This window comes from Oreochromis aureus, linkage group 19, assembly GCF_013358895.1.
Source record: "Oreochromis aureus strain Israel breed Guangdong linkage group 19, ZZ_aureus, whole genome shotgun sequence".
NCBI lineage: Eukaryota > Metazoa > Chordata > Actinopteri > Cichliformes > Cichlidae > Oreochromis > Oreochromis aureus.
The window spans coordinates 25,283,570-25,297,514 of NC_052960.1; the positions used below are offsets into that span (position 1 = coordinate 25,283,570).

General features: G+C 39.6%; 1 protein-coding gene across 1 annotated transcript in view; it reads left to right on the forward strand.

Annotated features, from left to right (window-relative positions):
- Positions 1-13,945, forward strand: part of LOC116310699 (transcription factor IIIB 90 kDa subunit-like) — a 121,730-nt gene that overhangs the window by 92,055 nt on the left and 15,730 nt on the right. The window lies entirely within an intron of this gene.

The window sequence follows — 13,945 nt, forward strand, 5'->3', positions numbered from 1 at the left end:
CGCTGTGGGAAGAAATTTATAAAACAGAACAAGTCTTGTAGTGAACAACAGTCTAAGTCATCAAAAGGTCAACATGCAGTATTCTATCATATGTAGACTTACATCATTAAAAACTTATACTGACTACTAAGTACAATTTTCCATTGACACATGCCATTCTGATTCTCTGGTCACCCGTCCGGGCCAAGAACTCTGGAAATCAGCCAGTTGCAGGCTCTAAAGTGGATACAAATGTATCCAAGTCACTGAAATTTTTGCTACATTCATATGTTGATCATCATGTCAGTTGAACCAATAAAATAAAACGCAGCATTTCAAGTGCAATTCAACCAAAACTTGTGATCAAGCATTATTACGCAGATATTTACAGATTAGCAAGCAGTGAGTTTGAGTACTTTATGAATCTAGTTTCAGCAGTGACAGGTGCTTCATAATCAAAATGTTATAAGTGCCAAACTGTGGCGACTTTGTCCTTTAAATATCTTTGTAATTTTCAGCTTAATGTGAACTCATTTTAAGGAAATTTTAAGAGCTACTCTCAGGAAATTAGCTGAAAACTGTGAGTGTTATAATTCAAATTTTACCAGATATTCCTACACTACTGCAAAGTGTTTTAATGGAGTCCTCGATTGATCTTTGGACAGTGGCTAGTGTAAAAAAGGACAGGAAATGCTGAGAGGAGCATCAGTGGCTGCAGTTATAAGCTGTGTATTGTGTTTTGGGGATATGGATGGTCGTTCATGAGAGCGTTGCATATGGCCTCGCTGTGATCCTCGGGGGGCAGAGTGAGTTATAAGTGCACGCTGTCTGTCATGGTAAAGCCTGACTAGGTGTCAGGAGCCACTCCCCGCTGCTGTAAAGAGTTGCCATGGCAAAGGAGAGCCGAAAAGTCTGTCGCCGCACGCAGCCACCAACTCTTATTGATGGCCGTTTGACCTCTGACCCCTACAAGCGAGTGCAGTGAGCTCAGATTAATAGCTGCTGTCACACAGAAACCTCATACCTCCAAAATGTAAATAGCTCCTCTGGGAACACATGTGATTAAAATTTATACGCTGTCATCACCAAAGTATTTTTCCTGTTTTTGAGGTGTCAGGAAAGTTTAACAGCAATTTTTTCTTTTATTACATTTATTCATCATTTAGCTTTTCTCCCCACATTTACTCATTCTGGCATAAAGAACATTTTCCAGAGAATTAAACTGCCAAACCTAAAAAAACAAAAACCATGATACAGTATTGACTTTAATTTCATTATACATTTACAATGACAATAAAGGGCTATTCTATTCTATTCTATTCTATTCTTTTTTTCTTTTTTTTTTAATTAGACATTTAAACAGTGTCATCCTCGCTGCCGTTGTGATTTTATAGCTTAGTTAGGTAATCAATAAGCTAAGAGAGAAAAGTAGTGAAGGTTATCATTAGCTGTGACCCTGAAATAGCAGCATGGTTTCCAAGTACTTCACACATTCTGGTTAATAAACTGCAATTGAACATCACACAATTGCAGCATTGATTAGTCCAATCAAAACTCTGCCACCGGTAGAATTTAGAATATCTTGTGCTCCACACTAGGCAGCACACAGATTTGCACACTGCCTGAAGTGCCACATAATGTAACCCAATAAAGCTCAAAGTTGAAAATTAAATCATGAAGTTAGCTGATGTTTGATATTGACGTACTTAATTGATGTGTAATTTAGCGGAAATATTTACAAAGCGTGGCAAAATCCTGAAACGTTCTCGTCTGCTGGAAAATTGCATCTACCAAGATTTCTTCTCTTTTTCACCTCCTCTGACAGTCAGTCTTTCATTATTTAAAATTTTACAAACTAATTATTCACATAAACAGAAAGCAAGCACCAAATTTAAAATTTAAACATTTAAAATGATGGAACTTTGCTTGAAAGTGGCTTCAAGCCCATGTTACTAATCATTTTGTCTTGACCTCTACTTAAGTCCTTTTTTTAACCTATAGCTAAAGCTGCCTGTTCAGTATAAAGTATAACATTTTATCTGTAATGTAGTTCAGCAACTTGACAAGAACTTCAGTTGCAATCCAACATTTTTGTCTTTACAGTCACTGCTATGAAAAGTCTCAGGTGCCCTGCGATCAAGGTAAAGAGATAACCTGAGCGATAGCAAATAAGAGAAGGCCAACTGCTATTGGAGGAAATCATTTACACCTTTGTCATGTTAACAAAAGGTTATTCCTAAGAAACAGGACTGAAGCGCTTGACTTTAGTGGAAGGACCAAACAAGATGATCTAAACACACCTGCGATCATGTCTGAGAGCACCAGGTGGAACCCAAACTGAAAATCCATGAATAAAAGACCGCAGGCGTGCAAAGTAGAGAAAACGAAGGTCTGAAATAGAAAAGGAAGCAAAGTCTTGAGCATGTCCTTGAATACTGAGATGATATGATTTCCTGCTGACGGTGGGAAGCTGGTTCCACAGGGAGGGATTATAACTTTTAAATGCTCACTTCCTTCAGATAAAGTTGAGGCATTTCTGCATACTAATTCAGAAAAGTTTTTCCGAACGAAATGTCAGTAAATCCCCCGTCTGTGCAGGATGCAGCAGTCGATTCCATGGACAACTTTGCTGTTTTCTTTCAATTATTTGAATTATGAGAAAAGGTTAAACACAGACTAACTGGTGGAGAAAGGACTCAAACACTTTATTTGAACTTCATTAATGAAATTAAATATTTATGAATGGGTGAAATATTTATTGTCTATGATATTGGGAGGAGGAGGTGATTTCAGACAAGGCCTAACATTTGCTTATTAGTTAACGAACATGGACACATCGCTGTCAAAAGACAAAGACTAAAATAAGTATCTCGTAAAAATGACCACAGGACTGGTTATGTGGATGCGGCTGCTCTGAAAACAGCAGCTTGTTTGACTTTAGCTTTCCCAAAGGGTCACTTTGTTTCCATGCCTCCCAAAAAGGTGTTTACCACTCTTTCTTTTTAGCAGCTTCACTTAACAGATGCCTGTGGGAAGAGCCACGCTACTGTTACCACTGTTGCTATGCCATCCCACCACCGAGAACCAGTTTGATTGGGGGAAGTGATAATTGATGATCCCCTCACCTTCTTGTTGGACACGAGTGATGCTGGAGATTAAGGAGTATGAACTGAGTTGAAGATTTTATCTGTTTGGTTGTGGTCTTGCTGTGAGATTTATGATTTGCGCTCAGAGGTCCGACACTAGGACCAGTCTGTGAATTACCCTGAAAGACAATGCAGTGTACAGTCTGACCATGTCGAGCTCTGGGTAGTGACTGAAAGAATGAGTCTGCAGATACAAGTGATTGAAGTTAATTTACTCTGCATGGGTGGATAGATTAAAGACAGGATGAGGAGCACAGATTAGAATCACAGAGCTATCTTAAGTTCTTTGGGCATTTCTTCAGATACCCCAGGAGAACCTGAGGTAGAGCCCAGAACAGCTTACATTGAGACCACTGCTTCCTGACTTAGTATTAGTAGAAGAAAAATGGTAAGATTGCCCTACATGGTTGGTGGTATTTGTGTGTTCAACATTAAGTGCCCCCTCAACTCGGATTTTCTACTGTTAAAGTAGCAGCATGCTACCAACCCCAAATTGACGGCAGTAAACATAAACAGTAGTGAAACTGTAAATCTCAATCTGTGTATTTGTGACTTTCTTGTTACATGCAGTGTTGACCAGGCTCTATCCATGAATGAACCGTGTTCTTAAGCACAAAAACCAAGTAATTTGCCGTATTGACCCCTTGCAAATATGAGAGTAGCTAGTGATACATTGGCTCTATCTCGAGAATCAAAATAATCCAACACAACTGCATCATCAGCCGGACAAAGCAGGCACCACTGTGTCCTCCAAATTACCATATTTGAATATTAAATTTGTATATCTAACAGTCAGAATCCCGATGATGTCACTGAAACCTGGGAAGCTGTCATAATCCCATTTGTGAAGCTTGTACCTTTACAGTTTTTCTATCGATCAGCTGACCTATTGATAGACTTAATCGTTTCAGATCGTGTACTTTCTGGGCGTGCGGGGAATTGATGAAACTGACACGTATAAATGATGGGCCCAACAAGACATTTTTGCCCCGGGGATACGTCAGGCAGTTAAGCTGGCCAAAGGTGGGTCGATGGGGTCAAGGCTAGTCAAGCTGTTCTCCACAGATCTGTGAAGGCCAATTCTTTATAGAGGCGACCACAAACACCTGGCATAAATGTGGAAGAACACCACATATTTAATATTGGAAAAATACCTACATCAGTTTTCATTAAGAATATTTTATGTCGGTTTTGAATCCTTTGGTTTCTTTCTCGGGCGTTCTTATTAGTTTCATTCTTCATTTATGAGTTTAGTTAGTTTCATCCCATCAAGGTTCCTCTGTTTGTTGAGTTTACTTTCAAAGACATTCATTGCATTATTTCTGTGGTATAAAGAGTTGTGCTGTGCTGTAGTTCAAAGAAGAGAACAGAAAAGTGTTTAGACAACTTTTCCCTAATTACGTCCTGTGAAGTTGGATGCATCAAAGCCTGCAATTAGTTCGGCTACCTTTCACTTGTTTGTGTTTTCTTTCACTATACTTTCTTTCTTCTAGCAGACCGTAGTTGACTCCAGAGCTGACGTAATGACACATTGTGCAGAAGAGTTGGGTATAATCTATTTTCTATGCAGAGGTTTTTCTGGCCTGGAGATTTGACTTTATTTTATTTGCACTGTAATCTTTTAGATCTGAGTGAGAACTCTTCTGTTGGAGGTGAAAGAGCATTTTCACTGCTCGAGCTGCACCGTCACACAGGAGAGTCGGCAGTCACGTAAGAAATGACTGTGAGGAGAGAAATGTAATTTAAGCATCATGTCAAATCGTGTAATTTAAGTACCAAAGTGTGCATGGGATAAAAATCATCTAGAGTTTATTTTAGAAAACGAGCGTGACTTTGTCGCCACAAGGTCTGGCTTTGAGTGTGTTGCTGCTGTTAACTCTTTGATCTTTCAGACTTATGACTGATCTGTTTGTGTAGATGGGGGTTAATAGCTTGTGATCCTCCCCATTTGTGTGATTAGTGGCGTGGAAGACTGTGATCCTCCCTCTGGTCACACCACCAGCCATTGAACAAGCACGCACTCAGTGTCCCTGCTTCATAACACACCGTGACACCTCATGGTACACTCCAAGTTCACTTTGTTAACAAAAGTAGTAATATTTTAATATTCTAACTCATAGTTTTAGTCTAAAGTCTAATTAATGACCTGCATTCGTATGCAGTTTGTATGGTTGGTGAAGTGCCATCGTCTGCTGTTTCTTATGCTAAGAAGCAACTTGATGAAGCTGTCAAAATTTGTTAGCAAGTTGGATCCATTTACTGTGATGATGTGATTTGTGCTTATAAAATACCCAAATTTCACTTCTCAGCACTGGAGGCCCATCTTCTTATATTTATGCTCAAATCATTCATAGGTCAGTGCAAAGTGGCCTAACAAACAAAAACCATTTCTCTGAAAATGGTCAGGTTTAAGTACTGACTGAAAATGAGTGTAAAAGCCTGGAGAACTATTGCTCAAGACCACTTAAATAAAAAGAGCAGATTTAATTGATATTCGAGGGATGTTTCTGTGTTTCTGGCTGTGGTCTAACATCTATTGTTTACACGGTCAGGTTGGTATTATATAGGAGGTTTTCTTATTCCTTTATCTGGTTAAATAAAGAAATTAACAAACTGCATACAACTTTTCCACTTTACAATTAGTCTTTCTGATACTTTGAATTTGTCATCAGTTTTTCAACATTTCTGTTGAAATTTAAAATTGGCATGCAAAAACATTAAAAAATGTAATTAATTTTTGTGTGTGAATTAAAAATTTGTGGTGCAAATTACTTTAAAAGAAAACCAAACTAAAATATCAAACTTAAACTCATTTATCATGAGCCTGAAAATCAAAATACATTGTCATTAAAAGGCTAATTCAAAATTACTCACACTCCTCCCTTGTTCATCCATCCAAAAGCTGAGCTGCATGGCTTTCTTGTCACGCAGCTCTCATTAATATGTGTGTGTGTGTGTGTGTGTTTAGCCCACAGCCGTTAACAGCCACCCGTCTCGCTGAATCTCTAATCTCTGTTCACAAGACTGGTCATGCTCCCCCAGAATATCTGCAAAGGAAGAGCCCAGCGCCACAGTACGCAGCTGGGCGCTAACTGACCCAGAAATCCCATCCATCTGGAGAAATGTCACAGCTCTCATCAAATGGCCACGGATGGGTTAGTGGGTTATTCAATGCGGCCCTGTGTGTGTGTGTGTGTGTGTGTGTGTGTGTGTGTGTGTGTGTGTGTGTGTGTGTGTGTGTGTGTGTGTGTGTGTGTGTGTGTGTGTGTGTGTGTGTGTGTGTGTGTGTGTGTGTGTGTGTGTGTGTGTGTGTGTGTGTGTGTGTGTGTGTGTGTGTGTGTGTGTGTGTGTGTGTGTGTGTGTACCAGTTTTCTCACAAGCATTAAGAAATTGATGGAAATCCCCCCCAAAATGAAGGTGCTAATTTCACCAGGAAAATCCAAGCAGCATTGTTGCAATGCACACTAAAAACTAAAAAGTCTGTGACGATGTTCTTCATCTGTTTCGTACTGTTAAGCAATGAGGTCCTTCTGAACCTTGCTTGTTATTCGACATGACAGACTTCAGTACTGACCTCACGTGGTCTGCCTGTTTGTTTTTTTGCTTGCATCATTTATAGTCTTGTCTTCCAGACACTTTAGCCAGCCAAAGTAAACTTGTATCAAAAGTCTCACTTGCAGAAGGCTTAAAGTTGTGAAAGCAGTCGCACAACTTAATTTCCCAAGTTAATTATGAAATGATATGCAATCATTTGGTAAAGACAAGCAATGTTGGGAAATAAAATGGGAAATGTCCAGTGTTTTGGGGAGTTTGAACCATACCAAGACTGAAAAGTCAGCGTTTTCAGTTTCATAGACCAAGTTACTGATGAAGTTTTTACAAATGCAATCACATTTTTACTTTGTTTCATCTAACATGGACAGTGCTGCAGCAACGTGTTAGATGGTAAAAGTGAAATGAAGCAAGTAATGTCATTACTAAGTCCTATATATGATTAACTTCATGAAGTTATTAAGAAAAATCTCATTACAGTGGAATGTGCCCACTTTGCCTTTCATACAGCAGTGGTTTGCTGAGAATTTTGAGGTAGTTTGGAAGCGTGTTCTTAAATACTTGGAGAATTTATTACAGTTTGTCTGTAGATTATAGGAAAAGGAATTGGTATCTTATCACCTGCAGTATCAACTGTTATTCAGGCCAAGTTAAACTAATCCCAACTTGAAGCAATTGAAGGAACCACCAGTAGGAACAAAGGATAGCACACAAGATGGTTAGTTATTCAATTAGAGCCTGTAATGTTCACGAGCTACAAATCTGTTTGATATTTGGACAGAGCTAAGGTTACCTCTCTGTCCTCTGTAATCCTGGGCCGATTCCTTGAAGATCAGATCAGATCTCATTGTGGGCGAGATCATCTTTTACAGAACTCCTCGTTATTGGGCCTGAAGAGAGTTCTTTATGAGTCTGGCTGAATGTCTGATTGAAGCCTAGAGTAACCCTTAAAACTCTTCTCTGAACTGAGTGGTTTCTTTCATATTTCAGGCCTGCTATTGGGACAGAATGACTGGGTGTGCATCAGACGTTAGCGAGGGTGGTCTTTGCCTAAGCAGCTACCCTTGGAAAAACCCGCATAAAACTATTCTAATGGATGTCAAACCAAATCTTTGTTGATATATTGAGGTGACAAAACTCATCATCAATGGCACAGCAGAGGTTGTCAAATGTCTGTTTTATGGGTGAAAGAGTTAGTAGCGTTAGAAGAGTTAGAAACTATCGACTGGACCTCTGACCATATAGTTCTGTGTTGCCTTCATGTGGATCATATTGTCCGGTTTAACCATGTTACATCCATAAGTTGTACCAAAGTAAATGACCCTTAGGAGAGTACACATGGATTTAAGTGTGTTTGCAGACAGAGTGCTGTATTAAACATGAGGGTAGATCAGACCAGTTACCCAGTACTGATGTTTGAATGTTCCCGAAAAATACAATTTTGTCACATTTGACGGAAAATATCTGAGTTACTTCACACTGCTGTTTGTACAGAAGTGCAGATTCTGCAGTTGTGTGTTACAGCGGCTGATTGTGTGTTTGACGGTGTGCAGATTTTCAGGATTGTATTGTGCTTCTTCCTTCGTGTCTTTGCGTATAGACAGACATCTATATAACCCTTCACCCTTTTGAATCTGCAGTACCAGGTACTGTGTGTGTGCATGTGTGTGTGTGTGTGTGCATGTGTGTGTGTGTGTGTGTGTGTGTTGAATGGGGTTAGTGCTGGATGGACTGGCCAGAGGAGAAGAAAACACAATCAGTTCTTTTGGCTGAGTCTGTGTCTCCTCTTGCCAAGCTGCACACCGGCCCACAATGCACTGCAGCCTGAATGGACACGAATCACAGGCACACACTCTTTGTGGGGGAGTGTGTGTGAGGCTGTATTGTGCGTCTGTATTTGTGTGTCTGGGAAAGTATGAGTGGGCACTGCAGTTTCTTGTGTGTGTGTATGTGTGGGTGATTATGCCTGATTTAATTGTGCTGAAGGAGGGCGTGTGTGTGTGTGTGTGTGCGTGTGTGTGTGCGTGTGCCTCCAAGGATCTAGTCCCCAGCTGGAAAATCGAGTTGGAAGCTCAGATTATTATCATCATTTATTTACATCCGCGCTCATCGCAGAACTAATTTTATTCAACCCCCAGTTTGCAGATTATCTCCCCTCCTCGCCTCCATCCTTCCTCTTTGTTATCTTATTGATTGGATTATTGTACGAATAGTGAAATTATTCCCTTACATTGGTTTTGCCTCAGTTCATTTGCGGAGAAATGGAAATAGAAGTTGATCCGAACGCAAAAAAACAACAAACAGGTGCAATCATCTCGATTTGAAAACCAGAGGCTCGTAGAAACATCTCCCCTCAATGCTAACGAGCAAAACAACAACAAAATGTCCCGCGAACGCCGGCGCACAATGGAAACGAGAAGAGAGACGACATACTGCAGAATGATTAGAAGATCTAATGACGAGCAGAGTTATTGCAAAATGAAAATGGCTCCGCTGTAGGAAATGAAATCATGGGGGAAGCGAATGTGGTAATGAGGGAGCGAGTGTGTATTTTGACTTTATACACACTTGCAGCTACGGGTTTCATTAGGAAATCTGACTCAGTGTAAGGCACTCCTGAGACTCTCTGTATGAATTAGAAATGAAAACATTTGTAATAGTGTACAAGAGGAAGAATCAGATCCAATTCAGGCGAGCGCAGTTTTATTTAGCTCATGTGTGGTTGCCAATTTGAAGGTTTTTAAAGGACCAGTTTGCACATTTGTCCGGTTTTCTCAGCCGCACAACAAAACTTTCACTAAAAGCTGTCCATGAATAATCAGTGTTTGCGACAACGTTTTAAAAAAATCAGTCACTACATCAAACTTACTAATCCAAAAATTATGAGGTGCAACAGAATTTATAGAAGTTATCTGCACAATTAGAATAGCAAGTGCTTAAAGTGTCAGATGAAGTGTATGTCATGGTCACTGACATGCACTCCAGCACATCACTCCACTTTTTGATAGAGATTGGTGGATCAATCTGAATATTGATACTATTGATACCAATGCTGTGGTTGTAGCCCCTGAACTGTGTTAAAAGTTAGTTTTCTTAAAATAAAAAGGATATGTGACACACGCATTCTGAAAAATGTCTGAACCATTTGTTGACTGTCACGTCTATTTTATTTATAGCTTTATTTCACATTTAAGCAACAGAAGTTGCCCCTCAGTGCTTTAGAGACAGACACATTTATGTTCCAGGTCTAAAAAAAAAAAACAGTTTCAAAATAAATGAAAAGCTGAAAGGTGTGTATTGTAAATTATATTATATATGTATTGTATTAAGATGTGTTCAGAATTTGTGAAGTCATGACACACTGCTCTCCCCTACGGTATCAGTATCAGTATTGTTATCAGTCGCACAAATCAATAGTAGAATTTGCAGTATTGCACAGTACTACTTTTTAAATGTACCCAAAGACATACAGGCACAGGTATCATTTCAAAATGTGTTTTATTATACCCTAAAAAAGACAAAGACAATCATTAAAATAAGCTATTTAAAAAAGTAAGTAATGCCATAATGCTGAAATAAATAATGTCATAACTCAACAAAGTGACCTGGACAAATTTATTTTGCCTATGTAAACAGCATGCAAAGTCATTTAGGGAAAAATGCTAAAACTACTATAAAAAAAATAAAGAAAACTACACTCCAATTCCACTAACCCTGTTCTGAGTCAGGCTATGTGTCTAAAACGAGTGGAAAGAACTGCCCACTTACTTTTAGCCCACTCCTTCTCCATAATTTATCAGTTAATATTTATCCAGATTCTTCATTGATATAAATATTAAGAACAATATACATAGTTTTATTTCTAATAACATAATATTTACTCTACATAACACACAAGTTGTTATTATACTGACTTATTTTTACAACTCCATATGTGTTGCTCCAAAATCAAAGCCTTTGGTTTTGGAGTGTTAACCTCCTAAGACCTGAACTCTTCCACAACATGCATTTTTAATTTCTCTTTGATATTTGGGCATATTGGGGCCCGATGAATGTAAAAACAAAGAATTACCAGATTTATTTTTTTTTACCTTATTTTTGTTTTTAAGAAAAATAAGAGCCACATATGAGGATATTCGTTTAAAAATTTGATAGAACAGTAGCAGTATAATGTCCTCGTAAGTGGATATCAGGCCCTTGTAGAGCAAAATTGAGTATTTTGGTCTAAATAACCTAAAATGTGATGTCCACATATGTGGACGGCAGGTCCTAGGAGGTTCATTTTAAATTAGTTGTATGCAAAACTACATCAGAGATGCAGTGTCACATCTGTTTTTTTCCTGGGATCATAGTTTATTATTTGGATATTCTATCATTTGGCGATTATCAAACACTCAGTATAAGTACAGCTGATGGGGAATCTTGCTTTTGTTCTTTGTATTGTCTCTGGGGTTTTTTGACACCACATGTCATGACAATCAGTCTTAATGGTGTGAAGATGTTTAGATGCTTCAAGTTGACAGCCTCTTGGGGTAACATGGTTTTCTTTATAAATTTCATGGTGGTCTATCAACCACTGACATGATATTTTAGTCTCAATCAAAGTGGTGGAACAGCTGAGAGCGGTATCAGCACTGGAGAGGTTGAAACCGCAACGTTTCCACAGCACTTACTCGACTCTTTTAACCTTTATTGACCTCAGTTAAATTGTCTTTATCTGTTCATTTGAGGAACATTGGTGTTCTCATAGCCCTGTGACTCTAACCTTTGACCCCGCTCACTATCAGTCGCCCTAACTGTTGCAGTTACAGGAAGTGGTTTGATGTCAGCCAGAGCACCAATTTAAAATTAGATTTTTTTTTTTCTATTTACAAAAATATCAAGCTCATGAAAAGGTATTCCATGTGTTATATAAAATGTCAAAACACTGACAAACATCCCCAGAGTGTCACCCCGTTAACACCCTGACTTACAAAAGTATTCACTCACAATGGCTTAAAATCGGGGAAAAATTTGGGATTGTCTTATTTTACAATTTAATTACCAAAGGTAAAATTTTCACACCTTTCACTCGTTTTCCTTCTTCCCATCAGTATGCACGGCATATCTTCCAAATGTAATTATGAGCGACTGAGAAACTTGCTGAAAAGAACGACACACTCGTCTTCAAACAGCTGGCACACTAGCTACAAATGCACCACGACTGGCTGCTACATAGAATTAAACTCTATTATGTAGTACTGTTGCAGCTGATTCAGCTAATTTGTGTTTGGTTTCACTTAGCAGCACAATACAACAAAGGTTAGCTAATTAAGGCTGTTTATCTAGAGTAACTACTGCCTTAGTACTGTGAGGAACAACCTTGGAATAATCAGTCGACACTCCTGAGTCTCAGTTTTTTCCTCTTCTTCCCATTCTGATATTTCTGTGCGCTCTTTTCTTCCTTTCTGCTTTTCTCTTTCTGCTATTAGCTGATCTTATTCTTTAATATTGTTTCCCTTTGTTCTCTTAATCCAAGCACCTTCCTTCTCTTCAGGCTTCCCCCTCCATGCCCCCACCAAATCTTTTCCCTCATTCGCTCCCGTGCTGTGTTTTGCCCTCTATCTCTTTACCTTCCCCTTCTTCTTCTCACCCTTTTGCCCCCTTTCACTGCCTGTTGCCTAACGACATCACTTCCTCTCATGGTTCCACCGTCCCTCCCTCTTTCCACAGTGTCCAGGTCAGGGCTCATGGGAGCCAGTCTTGTCTAGCACATATACGGGGCCCTAAATAGTTCTCTCGGCGGGGAGCATTTCGCCGGCCTGGCTGGGATTTTATAATGAGCTTTGAGAAAGGAGGAGGTGGGGGGAATGATGATGTTGGGGGGTGAAGATGCCACATTCACTTTTACCCCTCCTCCCCTTTCCCCCTGGTTAAAGCAGATTAATTAAAAGCTCACTCGCGCTCTGCGTCTTATCAGTGAGATTTGAGCACTTTACTGTAAGCCTCTGGGGAGAGCTCAGCGCCGGGCCGGGTGGGCAGAAAATGGGGGCGGGGAGCCTCGGGAACAATGCTAATTCCAGCCAGTGGGGTGGTGGGACGGCTGCTTAGGAATTACTGCCAGTGGTGCGTTCATTGCTGATTATCTCCGCGACTGTCTAGGAAGAGATTGCACTCACACAGACAGACAGTCGCCCTTGCCTGTCACTCACAGTTTGGGCTCATTTCTCATTCACACCATTTTTTCTTTTCTTTTTTCTTTTCTTTTTTTTTATCGCAGTTGCCTAGAAATGTGAGCTAGTCGCCTGAAGCCAACAGAGACCAGCTGCACTAAGCTAATACAATCCTCTACCTGTATTGTGTCAAGAGTTAAATGCTGCAGTAGCATCATGTACAAATAAAATATGCATTTTTGTGTAAGAGTGGTTGCAAAGAGCCATCAGACACAGCAATGTTCTGCCGTCCCGTCTATCCAAATGGCAACAATCACCAGGAACTATTGTTATTACAATTTTTATTAATGATTATATCAGCCATTATTTCGTCCCCTGGAGGCTGCTGTGATAGCTCGATTTCCCTTGTTCCTGTTCTGCTTAAAATGACTGTAAAAATCCTGATTATTTAGTGGAGCACAAAGGAGGTCCTTCTTTATTATTAGCCATGCTAGCAGTGTGCTTTTACATGCTCTCCAGCACATTGGCCTAAACTGAAAAATGTCAACAACTCTACACCAAATCCCTTCACCACTAGCTTGTACTTGTGGGAAAATGTTAGTATGCTGCGTATGTTTAGGTAACACCTTGCTAACATCAGCTTACTGAAGAGAAACGGGTACGTGAATCTGTTAGCCAATCAGGGACAAAGAGAGAGGACAGGAATGCGGTGGAAGAAAGAAATGAAGCTGAGCAGAAACAGGCAGGCAGTGTCCTCGCTGCTGAGGTTAACAGTGAAATGTAATCTGAACTGGCCTCAGAATAGAAGATTTTATTATCTTCTAATGTCTGGAAAAATAATGAATATCTTACTTTGAGGCTTTTAGGGGTTCATAAAATCCGCACATTTAATCCTCTTGTAGGCTCACTGGCATTTCAGATTGTGCTTCAGTTTGAGTAATGGAACTCATTTTCTACAGTCGTGCAACTTCAAGGTCATAAAGACCAGCCGCTGTTAAAAATCAAGGTTAATTTTGAGTATTTCATGTCATTTCAGTGTTTGCTGTTCAGCACTGTTAAAAGAAAGGAGAGCCCATTAGTCTGTAACCTTTGTGGGCAATATGTTTGCTTCACTGT